This window comes from Aedes albopictus, chromosome 2, assembly GCF_035046485.1.
Source record: "Aedes albopictus strain Foshan chromosome 2, AalbF5, whole genome shotgun sequence".
NCBI lineage: Eukaryota > Metazoa > Arthropoda > Insecta > Diptera > Culicidae > Aedes > Aedes albopictus.
This window is the reverse complement of record NC_085137.1, coordinates 37,497,151-37,510,195: the sequence shown is the minus strand read 5'-3', so window position 1 is coordinate 37,510,195 and position 13,045 is coordinate 37,497,151. Positions and strand designations below refer to the sequence as shown.

The window sequence follows — 13,045 nt, the reverse complement described above, 5'->3', positions numbered from 1 at the left end:
TACCCATGTCAATTAGCCTTACTATGATTGATATGAACTGGTATGAATTGCACTGGGATCTAACTGAATAAGGGGCAATTCACTCATTCTCAAAGTGCAATTTAAGTAGCTTATAGATTTTGGATCAATACCGGCGTAGGCCAAGACCTTACAGGGAAGGGAAACTAGTAGTCTCTTTCATTCATTGTCTTCGGTATTTTCAGATCTTGGAATGAGTCTATGATATTTCGTTAGCCGTCTGGGTGCTGAAAAGTAGTCTAAGCAATAATGCTCGCAATAATGTAGTTACCTTGTCGATTATTCGCTGCTTGTCGTTCAACCTTCACGTACCCGACTCCCGGCAACGCATTTTTAAAATGCTGGCTTTATGAAGTCGCCCTCAATTGATCATAAATTGGTGCAAGTTTATTATACTGAAGTGGCCATGTGATATCCGGAACCATTCCGGAGATATTCCGGATTGTACTGGGGTCAGGGGGTGGGGGAGGAGTCTGTTTTGCCAAATTACTAAAAGTGATTATTTTTTGTGTTTCTGTGTTTGAGAGGCCCCCGCGGAACCTGTTCCAGGTGTGTTCTGGAGCGACCGCATATATAAGTCAATTTTTTCTGCCCCATTCTCTTGAAATCATGAAGATAGATACGTCGCACGGCATGTTTTGCTTGCAAACCTGAAATGTCCCCGATGACACCCCCGTGGAACCTATGCTAATTGGTCCGGGGTGGCCATATTAGTTGATACGGATTTTAGTCTATCGTTTCTGACTCAGTCTTTTGAAATCATGAAGATTGATTTGTCGCACGGCATGTTTGAGTTGAAAACCAGAAGTGTCCCCAATAAAACAATAAAGAAAAAATATCCTCATACCTGGTCTATGGTTGCATGATGGTGAACCGAATCTTGACGTATTTTTAAAACCACTCAGTGAAATGCTCAACTTGCTGAATTTTAATGGGCTTAACATTGGTTCAAATTTAGTAGAAAAAGTTCACATGATCGCGTGTTGTGTGGATACAAAAGCAAGATGTAAAGTTCAGAACTTTAAGCAATTCAACGGTTATGATGCCTGTAGCTTTTGCCTTCACCCTGGTGATATTATTAAAAAGCAAATAAGATATGGTTACAAAAGCAATATTCCAAAACGTAACACAGAAGATACTTTACGAGCAATGGCCGTTAGCAGCTCGCGCGGTGTTCCTGTAAACGGTGTAAAGGGAATATCGCCATTAATAAGAATTCCTCAGTTTGATGTAATCCGCAATTGTCCCGTTGACTATATGCATTGCATCCTTCTCGGAGTGTGCCGTCAATTAAGTCGCATATGGTTTGAAACTCCTAGCAGCCCTAGTTATATCAAGGATAAAATCACTTGCATAGACAATATGTTAACCTCCATGGATGCATTTGTTGAATCTTCGAGAAAAGCTAGAAAAATTACGGATAGACATTCATGGAAAGCGAATGAGTGGCTACAATGGCTTCTCCATTACAGCCCGGTTTGTCTTAGACATTTTTTGCCAAAAGATTACTATGATCACTATTACCTGCTTGTGAGCTCGATTACTTTTCTACTACAAGATGAAATATCTGAAGAAACTTTTGTAAGAAGTGAAAAAATGTTAGACGAGTTCATTGAAAGGTTCCAACAGCTGTATGGCATTGAGGAAATGACTTATAATATACATCTTGTAACGCATATAGTTGATTGCTCAAGAGACTACGGCCCGTTGTGGGCGTTTTCTCTTTTCGTATTTGAAGATGTTAATGGCGTTGTTAAGAAATATGTGAAAGGTCCAAAAGAGCCAATAATTCAGATTGCGAACAGGTGTGTTATGTCACATATTCGAAATAATGCTGAGATTAACTTTATGAAACCTACTGTGAAAGCTTTTTGGGATAAGTTGAGTAGAGTACAACTATTTTCGACAGAACATAAAGCAGGTGTCTTTTATTTAGATAATAGTTTTATCAACAAATATGGCGATAATCGCATATTTGAAAAGCAGAGTTCACTCAAGTTCAACGGTCGCATTTTTAAACCGAAAATTAACAATGAGAAAAATTCCAAGCATAAAAAAGGGCAGCATAATGATTGTTATTTTTCATTGTACGAAAACTCGGATGTTTTGTTCGGAGAAATCCATACCATTTTAACTGATAGATCAGGAACATACTTCTTGTTTAATTCAATAGTAACAGAAACGATAAATGATCATCATTGTGAAGCAAAGATTTTGCCAGAAAAATATCTTGTAAATATTAACACGAGCCTAACGAAACACATAAAAATGCAGATTTGTGATAGGATATATCTGAGTAAGATACAATATAAACTGCATATAGATTAAGGACAGAATGTTAAATGTTTTTTATGTATAATTTATGGAAATAATAAATATTTGTGCTATTTAAACATTTTTATTTTTTCAACCCTATTCTATAACTTCACTCACATGCTATCGAGGGAAATGTTAAACCGAGGTTTTGATCAAGTTGAACGAGACAATGTACATCGGCTTGAATGCGTTCCACTAGAATTTAATTACAGTTAGCCATACTGGTGAATGTAGCATAATACTACCCCATACTGTTACTGTTTCTCAAATAAATTATTAATTATTGTTTACAGTTACAGCATTTCATCGGCAACAATAAAATAGTGTAACATAATATTGCACCATACTGTAACTGTTCCTCAAATGAACTGTTTGTTGTAGTTTATAATTACGAGTTTTTGTTCCCATACTATTTAACAATGTCCAGAAGGTATAACACACTGTGACCATTTGGTAAGCAGTAATACGACTGTACGCAATGGTTGAAAATATTCTGGCTCACACTATTCAACATTAAAGCTACTGATTCAGATACAGTAACTGTTACAGAAAGAGGAATTGTATTGTTTGGAATGTGAGTCAAACAGTTTTTCACTATGCGGGTGTGGAATCCGGAATCAGCCGTACGACGCCAGCTAGCAGTAGGGTAATTGTTCCCATCGTTGTGGTAGTACCTAATGTTGCGGTAATGGCAATTGAGCACCTTTTCGACTGAAATGTTACCAAAAGGTATTTTTAATAGATGTATGATGATGATGATGATGATAGTTCTCCATTCATTGTAGCACAGTACTAAGCCCGATAGCAGTGGGCTGTCCACCCAATGTGATTCGATCAAGCAAAACATTATAATTATACTCAACTTGATTTTTTTAAAATCAAGATCACACAATTATATATAGTGCAAGCCATCGCATTGGAGGATGCCCCAATGAATGTGAAGAAGAAGAGTTCACCATTCTTTACATAATGGTTTTAAAGGGAAGTTGGCATCTCCACTCTTCCAACCATATATAATGTATCGAACGGCGGCTCTGATAACCCTCCTCTTAGCCCCCAGAACTGGTTGTGTTATATTTGCATTATATTATTGTTATGATAGCATTTGAAAGACAGTTATTCTACCAGATTTTGAATTTGGATGGAATGTAATGATCGAAAAAATAAAGTATTGTATACGTAAATAAAAAATATTTACCTTTTATCGTTGAAAACTTACTATTGCCTTACGAATGCCTCTTCGATGAGACACAGAATCGTATCTAGCCAGTACTTGTCCAGCTCCTGACGTTGCGACCGTGGCACATCCACCAGCCGCGGCGCTTGTTGCTATCGTCTTCCCGCATCGGACGGATGTCCTTCTTGAACAAAGAGTAATCGCTACCGACCTTGATGTCGTCGGCCGGGCTCTTGATGTGATTGTACAGACTCCAAAACTCTCGACTTTGTAAAAGCTGGTCACCGTTCAGGGTGTTTTCCCACGATTTGGTGCGGTCCGGTTCCTGGTACCAGAGTGTCCAGGTCGACTGCAGCGGGTGCTTGATCAAACATTCCGAGACGACGATGACTCCCTGGTCGGCGTGGTTCTGCTCGGTGTTATCCGTTTGCTTCCTCTATTTCTCCGAAGTATTAGTTCCACACGCCATTCGTCCAAATGAAATTCCTCAGCACGAAAAAAAAATGTGACAGTACAATTTAAATACGTCCTCGCGCGTCAGTATTTTTAATAGATGTATGGTGCTTAAATTATGAGATTGCACCATTTGTTTGCTTAAGATTTGCCCAAAAACCTTAATGTGTTTGCTGCTGTGTTCCTATTGTTGCGGTGGTGTTCCTAATGTTGCGGTATCCCATATGATTTCAATGGGATACCGCAACAATAGGAATAAATGCCGCAACATTAGGAACACAATGATCTTTCAGATAAAAACGAATAAAATGCTCATAACAACATCAAAGTGGTAATATTTTGTTATTTTCCCGTAGATAAAAGATAGATTTAATTATTTTCAATTAAATCCATGTAAAAAGTTTGCTTGGGGCGATACAATTGTGGTTTAAACATGAACCCAGTGCTTAACTCCTCCATGATCGGATCAATTACCCTAGATGCGGTTTTGTCTTCTCGAATTGATTGTGGGGTGGACATTATTCCCTAACATGTCGCGTATGTGAAGACGAATTCAATTTTTCGCGAGTGGTGAATCCAAATGGTCCCCCATTGTAGAGGCGCTGAGTGAGATAGGAAGAAAATCGTTTGTTTACATAAAAAATCAACTTCTTTGTCTTCAAAATTTACTCATATTTTGCACCGATAGCTGCTATTTTCCATTGGCAATGGCTTCTAATATCATCATTCTCGGTGCCCACGCCGACAGACATCGGATTGGTCAGCTAACAAAAAATCCGGGAGATCGCCCGCCGGAGACATAGCAAGAGCTCCTCAAATTAATCACATAAATTGTTCGTAAGTACCTACCGGATCTAAGCGCATCTGAAAGAGAATCAAATTTTCTTTCCGAAAAGTGCTCGTTTGTTTCTCTACGATGCGGGATTCGATACGAAAAAGTGAAAAAAGTGCACTTTTCCTATGCTGCGCCATGGAAAATTTTAGCGGAGCCCCTTTTTTCATAGGGTTCTCATTCCTGCCACCAGATGCGGAAGGATCGTTAGCTTTCGTTGGATTTACCTATAGCAAAACAAGAATCGGTCTGGTGATTGTAGCAATTTGTTTACCAAAACAAAGCCTCTAACAAATCATCCCTTCCCGTATCCAAACTCCTAGTGATTACTCGTAGTAACGCAGAGAATTCCTCGGTTATTGGCCTAAGCGAGAATCACGTCATCACTTCCTTCCCTATCCTCAATTGACCAGCATTCGGACGCGGCCGGCCCTGGTATGGGGCTGTTCATTAATTACGTAAGGGTTTATGGGGGAAGGGGGGGTTTGAGAAATCTTACGCACCATACAAAAATATTTGGGTTCTCATACAAAAAATCTTACAAGGGGGGTGGGGGTGTCGAAAAATCGTAAAATTTCCCTTACGTAATTAATGGACAGCCCCTATTCGGTTTTTCAAAAGTATTGCGATGCCAGCATTTACACAATGAGGAGAAGGCTTGTCCCAAGCATTATCTGTTGGTTCTTTGCGTAAATGCAGATGTCCTTGCAATAACAGAGGAGCAACCGTGGGCGGTCAAAAGCACTCACACATCTATAAAATGCTTACCCCAACATCGCCACAACGAAGAAGGTGCAGCAAATCCATCACGCCAACTTCCAAGTGCAGCTTTGGCCGTGATGGATAATGCGCAGGTACTCACGACAGCATCCATAAAAAGTTGATCGGTTTCGCCTTTTTTGTCTTTTTTTAGTCGTTCTCCTCCCCATCCGCTTACCGACGGTCTAAAAATAGATTTCCGAGCTGCCGCAGTTGCTGCCGTCAACAACACAATCACATTCCGGGTTTGTTAGTGGCAAAAGTGCAGTCGTTTGAATCAATCCATTATTTCACGTTGAAAATACCAAATCTCTGTTTGTTTTAACAAACTGTCAACAATTTCGACATTTGAAAATATTTGTATTATCAAACAATAGAACAGTTCAGTTTAAACTAGAAATCAGTTTGTCGCTATAGTAAATTGAAAAATCGGTTGATTTGAACTAGAATTTATTGCAAATTTGGGGTAAACTTTCCGTTTTACGGCAAATTAGAAAGCTACCGCAGCTGTCAGTTTACTGATTTTCACTGAGGTATCATCAATCGACTCTAGGATGCCTTGGATACGACGCCGATGATCGTTGTTTCCTGTTGCTTTTCGGAGCAATTTACTTTGCAAGCATACTTTGATTTGGCAATCCTTTTCAATGAATGATGATTTTCATGGCTGCGGTAGAACTTTGACAGCTGTGGTAGAACTCGGCAGCTTCCGCAGAGTGGAAATTTTTTTAAAAATCCGCAATAATTGTGTTTACAATTTATTTTTCTGCGTGTTGGAGTCTCGTCGGTTAATTAAAAATTACACAACGTGGGGCCGTCGCATCCTGGACGAAACAGAGGGATTTATTTGGAAGATGATGTTGGAAAGGGTTGAGGTGAACTTTGATACTAATATTACAAAACCATTGAAATCAAAATTCAGAAACTTGGGTATAGATTTAGTTTTCAGTAGCAGGAATTGTAAACTTAAGTCAGATAAAATAAGTCATTTAAACAAAGCGGGTATCAGGTATCAGTAGGTCGGCTCAAGAGGCACGTTCTCCTCCATTTGGGAAATTTGTGCCATCGCCATGAATACGAGCCTATTCATCATTTACCTGAGGGAGAGCGAAGGGAGGAATAAGGGATGGGATAGGGAAAGGGAAGGTAAGGGAATAGGGTCGACATAATCGCATAAGCGTACCACAACCGGTTCAAATAGCGCCCTGAAAAGGGCACTGTTAAAACGCATAAAGCGTAAAGTAAGCCTATAGCTACTTGCCACAACGGGTTCAAAACAACAGAACATCCTGAAGATTCAGGCTTCTTAGGTCAGTTTCACTAAATCAATTGTTTACCGAGTACTCGGAAACGCAGTTGCGTAAAAACTGGGTAGTTACATATCAAATGATTTAAAGTTCCACAGTTGGATTCTCAGCTACGATATACAAATGAAGCAGCCTTTTGAGGCTTGTGATGGACAAAATCATAAGTAGGAAAACTACATTGAGTTATCTCAATTGCGTTTCTGCTACGAGATTGCTCAAAAGTGATGGCAAGACTCCCGCATGGGGGCATCCACAAACACTCAATTTCCTTATCGCTGCTTGACGTAATGCCGAGAAGGGATGTTGGTTTTTGAGCATTTGGTAAATCCAATTGAAAATCATTGAAAGATAAATAGGACAATCCATGCGGCTTCCAATATGGAATCGTAAGGTACGTGTTCAAAAGTATCCTGGAAATCCGAGAAAACACCCAAACAAAATTGTTTTTGAATGAATGCTTTTCCGATATAGTAAACAACATTGTGAAAACAAATCACAGTGGACTTTCCATTTTGGTAACCATGTTTATTCCCATGGACAGGCATGTTTGCTAGAAAAACATCATGGGTGTGATGCTCGACAAAGCGTTCTAATCATTTCAGAAGAAAGAGGTCAAATTGATAGGTTTGATCTTCATACGAAGACATTATCCATTTACGGAATAAACTTGACAGTATAATCCCACCAAGATTTGGGAATAGCAAGGCTGCAGTTTTATCAAAACATTGTGGGGCTCGAGGCATGACACGCAAGATTGTCATTTCAATTTTACTGAAAGTAGCAAACATCGGGTCAAACGCAAAATGCGGAACCATATAGGTGTTAATTAAAACATTTACATCTACATAGAAATCCTCCCTAAAAAAGTAAGGTTCTTGGACCAAAGCTGTTCTTTTATGCTGACGATTGATCTGAGCTGTCATAACCGTAGCCACTACCCAAACTAGGCACGATCAAACTCTTACAACCACAACACAAGAAAAAAGAGCAGCGATAAAAACCAATTCGGTATCGATTGAAGAACGCCAGAGACGAACATACACAGAGGACACTGTGAAGAACGCATAATGCGAAGAGTCATAAAGGTTATAATTAAAGCTAATGAACAACATACTAGTAATCCCACCCTTATTGAGCCTCGCAGTTGAGGCTTAAGAAGGATAGCAGATTATCTCGGAGAAACACAAGGTCAACTGCACCACAGGGATAGGGTGCGACTCAAAACTCTTTGCGTGCCGCACACTCTGCTACGAGACAGCACAACAAACTAGAAGGAGACGAGTACGCGCAATCGGTTGTGTGTTGCTCGCTTACTTTGCCGCGCGCTGGAGCTCTCCTGTCTCTCACGTTCTGTCGTATGCACTCTCTCGGTGCTTGTCTCCGTGCTTTGCACTTGGCTTGATACTACGCATGATTGCAAAAAATTCGAATCAAACGACCCATCACTTGGCAACCCTTGACAAGCTTAACAACTTAACCGAAAACACAAACTCTTCAATTAATTTATTAATTGATTTTTTTCTGTTTGGAGACAAACACAGTCCCAAGCACCGTGCATTACTCCCTGCGCCGTAGAGCTAGTGCTGCGATTGTCTCTCGCACAATTACGAAAGCTCTCACTCATACGTCTCTTGTCTCTCGGCAAAACGGGAGACGAGCACTTGCGATTGTGTGAAGCACACGCTTTTTTCGCACCGCACGGTGCATGCCGCCAATCCCTGCTGCACCATTGCTCCGGTTAGCGCAGTAAGGGCAAAATACTGTGGAGGGCGCCCTAGTACTCCACAGGCTCCGTTGTAGTTTACAAGATAGCATGTCCACATTGCAATAAAACCTACATTGGACAAATGAAAAGAACACTTGAAATTCGATTCAAAGAACACATTGCAGAGGTTAAAAAAGCGGGTAAAGAGTAAGAAAAGGGGTCGTATAAATTAAAATAAAAAGTGGCCGAACATGTTCTGTAGGATGAAAACCTGTTGACAAAGGATAATATTAGTATTTTAGAAACTTGACGTAGCGGAAAGTTTATGAATCCACAAAGAAAGAGGCATAGCTTCCTATCAAGGATCAGGGAAACGGTCAGTCACGTTTATTCAAATTCATTCCTAATGCGAGGTATGCACTTCAAACGGAATCGCTCAAGTAATTTTCGTTCAGTGCATTATTTTTCCGTGACCGGAATGGTTTAAAGATTTAACACAGCAAGGCCCATTTGATTTGACGTTTCGTTTCAGCTCCGTACTAGGATCCGGAATAAAGCGACGCTTTATTATTTGTTGACCGATTCCTTGCCTGAATTTTCCATGCATCGAGATAGGCCAAGAAATTTCTTGCCATACGCTTACTACCCATAAGCACAGTGCACGCGGTAGGAATACGTAGGTACCCAATGGTCCACTGCACGAATTTATGCTGCCCTGTTTACTTTTACAGAAAATTCGACGTTTGAGAGGTGCCGGCACCGCTCAAACGTCAAATTTCGTGTGAGAGTAAGCAGGCCAGTATAAATTCGTGCAGTGGACCATAGGTAAATTTATAGGTTTGGTGTAGGTTGGTTTTTAGGTAACAAAAGTAGCGATAGGATTTTAGTACATAAGCGCACGGAGAAATCAAACTACCTAATTTTTGGGTCGATTTTACTCAAAGCTGAGTATATCGAATAAACTAGTTACCCAAAATTAGGTTGTTTTCCCTCTTTCCCTCACCGATGTTGTCAAAAACAAACAGAGATGCATCTACCCAACGGGGGTCCTTGAGCCCAATAAGCCAATTTTGGGTAAATGCAGGTTTACTCAAATTTGGGTTGAATGAGGGGGGGGTCTTGGGTTGAATTTACCTACTCTTAAGTAAATGTTTTTGCTGGAGGTGAAGGCAATTTACCTAGTGTGAGTTTAATCGATTTACTCAAATTTGGCTTATTGGGCCGAACTATGGGATTGCGTCAAAAGAACTCAATTTTGGGTAGTTTGACGGTTCCGTGCGGGGAGAATGCGATGTCTTGCAGCCGGGGCCCGTGGTGTAGTTGGTCACACGTTCGCTTCATATGCGGATGGCCATGGGTTTGATTCCCAGCCCCGGCACTTGCAATTTTTCGTCAGTTGCTCTTCACCGAGAGCGGCTGACACTGACCCTCTTCTGAGCCCCATGGCTCAAACGGACCCGGATACCTGGACATCGGCGAACTGCTACTCATAAAATGGACCCTCAATCGGACTGGAACGGAACAACGGCCATCCATCATCATCCTTGTGCTCATCATTCTACCATGAAAAGAGTAGAAAAGTGAAAGCAGCAGAAAGGCAACCAGTTCGATAAAGTATAATAGAATACATCTAGGCGCTGTACAATCTGTAGGTACAGCTGTCAATTGAAATCGCTCACGTAGTGCCCTAGTGGACAATAGAGCTGTAAATTAGGTTAAGTGATTAAGAATATGTAGTTGTCTGCAATAAATATGTATATACCTACATCAGATTTTTAAAAATAAAAAAAAAATGCGTGGATAACTGACACTGAGGAAGATTACAAGTGGTAGTCGAAATACGCGTATCTGCGTATCGTAAATGCACTCTTAGAAAAAATCATGTAAATTTAAGTTCACTTGGATGCACATAAAAGGAGCGGCCCGTTTGACACAAATTTACGTCTTCTATCACAAATAAAGTCGAGCTAGCAATCACTAGAGCCGAAGCAAGAAATACAACATATGTAAGTAAAATAATGTACTGGATTCAAACTCTGGTCCGCTGATTGAGAGGCACGTACTATACCTCTCGCTGTATCACCGAGTTGTAAGAAAAGCGATAAATGTAAAACTGTTTCTACCTATCTGGTCGGATAGGTTTGTTGACATTTTGTGCAACTAACGCGAACTTACATGATGGATGTAAAATTGAGTCAAATTTGCCATTCAGTCATGAAGTGTTTACGTACGTTGATGGCTTACGTCACGTGTAAATTCCTAATTTTTTAAGAGTGTGGTACAAAAACTTATTACGCTCATTCGAAGAAGTAATTCTGCTTAGAGGATTCGAAAAGTCGGTAAAAGATATGAATTATGTTAGGCAACTTGAATTATGGTAGGTCGTCCCAGGCAATATTTTGAATTAAATTATGCTTTGAATACAGAATTTTTCCGATTTTATCACGCCCCTTTTCAAAACTGCTTTAAAATATTCTACAGAATCTATACGCATGTTCAAAATGTTTAACGTCGCAAAACGCACCTTTAACATTCATCTTGAAGATGAGGGGAAACACTTGCTCTCGAATTTAACAGCGCGGAGGGCGTGATAAAATCGGGACATTACTGTATGATCTTACAAACCATATTTGTCAAAAGTTTTATGTCGTTACTAGTTTTGAGCATATCATTAATGAGTATAGTTTTGTTTCTTGTGGAAAAAAAGCCCGCGAACTGCGAAATTCGCAAGTGTTGACGAACATTGGCTTGAATCACAAATACAGATTGAAATTTCATCTTAAATTAAATTCAACATTTTTCCTATAAAATGCAACAAATAAGCTTATCACTACATTTTTTTGCCTTTCTCGAACACTAAGTGTACTGGAAAGGCTATATGTTCGCTCCAAAAATTAACTTTTGATAGAAGGCCCGGAGGGTCAAATGACATATACCAATCGACTCAGATCGACGAATTGAGGTGATATCTGTGAGTGTATGTGTGTGTGTGTGTGTGTGTGTGTGTGTGTGTGTGTGTGTGTGTGTGTGTGTGTGTGTGTGTGTATGTGTGTGTACAAAAAAACTCACATCACTTTTTGGCAGTAAACCTCATCCGATTTCATTGACCGACGGTTCATTCGACGCGGAATCTGGTCCCATTGTTTCCAATTGAAAATGGTTCGGATCGGTTCAGCCGTTCCGGAGATATGTCCATTTAGGTGTTTCGGAACGGTACCCCGGGAAGGGACCAGATATGAAAATGCATCAAACCTATGCATGCGACACATCAAACCACGGCATTTTCGATAACCTGATGAGTGGTAAGCAGAAAAATAGTCTAAGACCATAATTGGGACAACCAGTAGTGTCATGGAATCAGATCCGGGTATACCACCGGAAATTACCAAATATAAAAATGAACTAAACCCATACATACGACACATCAGATCGCAGATTTTTTGATAATCTAATGAACGGTTAGCAAGAAAATAGCCTTAGATCACATTACAGACTAGCTGTTGTGTAGCAGAACCAACGTACATGTGAAAAATTAAATCGTGGCTTTGTTTAATGGCCTGATAAACATTAGGTATGAACAACAGTGACGAATAGGTCTAAGTTCTCATATATGAGAACAAAATATAGACAAAACTAAAGCGATCTCATCAAATCGTACCACTCCAGATTCCTAAGGTATAAATTTATAGCAGGATGGGTCAACGTTGAATGGAAAAAGAAGAATTTGATCGCGTCAACAGAAGATGGTGGCTGTTTGAAGGAATTTTGAGCTCTAAAACTATGTAAAACACTTATATTTGGTATGGGAAATATGTTCGGAGTCTACCAGAGTATCCAAGATAGCGGTCCAAAGTCCAAGATAATGGCCCAGTATTCAAGTTAGTGCCTATTTTACAGGATTTTTAATTCTTGCATTATGGGCATATTTTGTATGAAAATATGTCCAGAATTCAAAATTTGTAATCAGAAAACCCAAGCTGTGCGCTGTTTCACAAGGTCTGCAATATGACTATAGTTTGAATGGGGAAGAATGCCGGTCTTCGTCCAAAACTGGTAACCAGAAAATCATAAACGACATGCCAAAATTCAATACGGCGACTATTTTATGTAATTTTAGGTGCAGAGTCCAAAAATGAATACCAGAACATCCAAGATGGTGTCTCAATGTTCAAGATGGCGGTTAGTTTAGTTGGGGTAGATATCCGGAGTCATAAAATGATGACCGGAAAATCTAAAATGACGTTTCAAAATTTTGCGGCTTCATGACACTTGTTTGGTTTGAGTTTTGGATCGTTGTCTTATATTTTCTGAATATTGGATGTTATGCTAATATAAAATGTATCCATATTGAGTATATTTAGCAAGCAGTTTTCATTTTGTATTTATGACAATGTCATCAACATGTCGCTCGAGTTTTGTTGAAAGGATATTTTAAAGCACGAGAAAGGCACCATCACAGCTAGGTGGATTAAATAGGG

The 13,045-nt window shown here is 39.8% G+C and overlaps 1 pseudogene; it reads right to left on the bottom strand.

The window, feature by feature from the left end:
- Positions 1 to 3,465: 3,465 nt before the first annotated feature.
- Positions 3,466 to 4,483, bottom strand: LOC109402299 (eukaryotic translation initiation factor 4E1-like; annotated as a pseudogene).
- Positions 4,484 to 13,045: the final 8,562 nt, after the last annotated feature.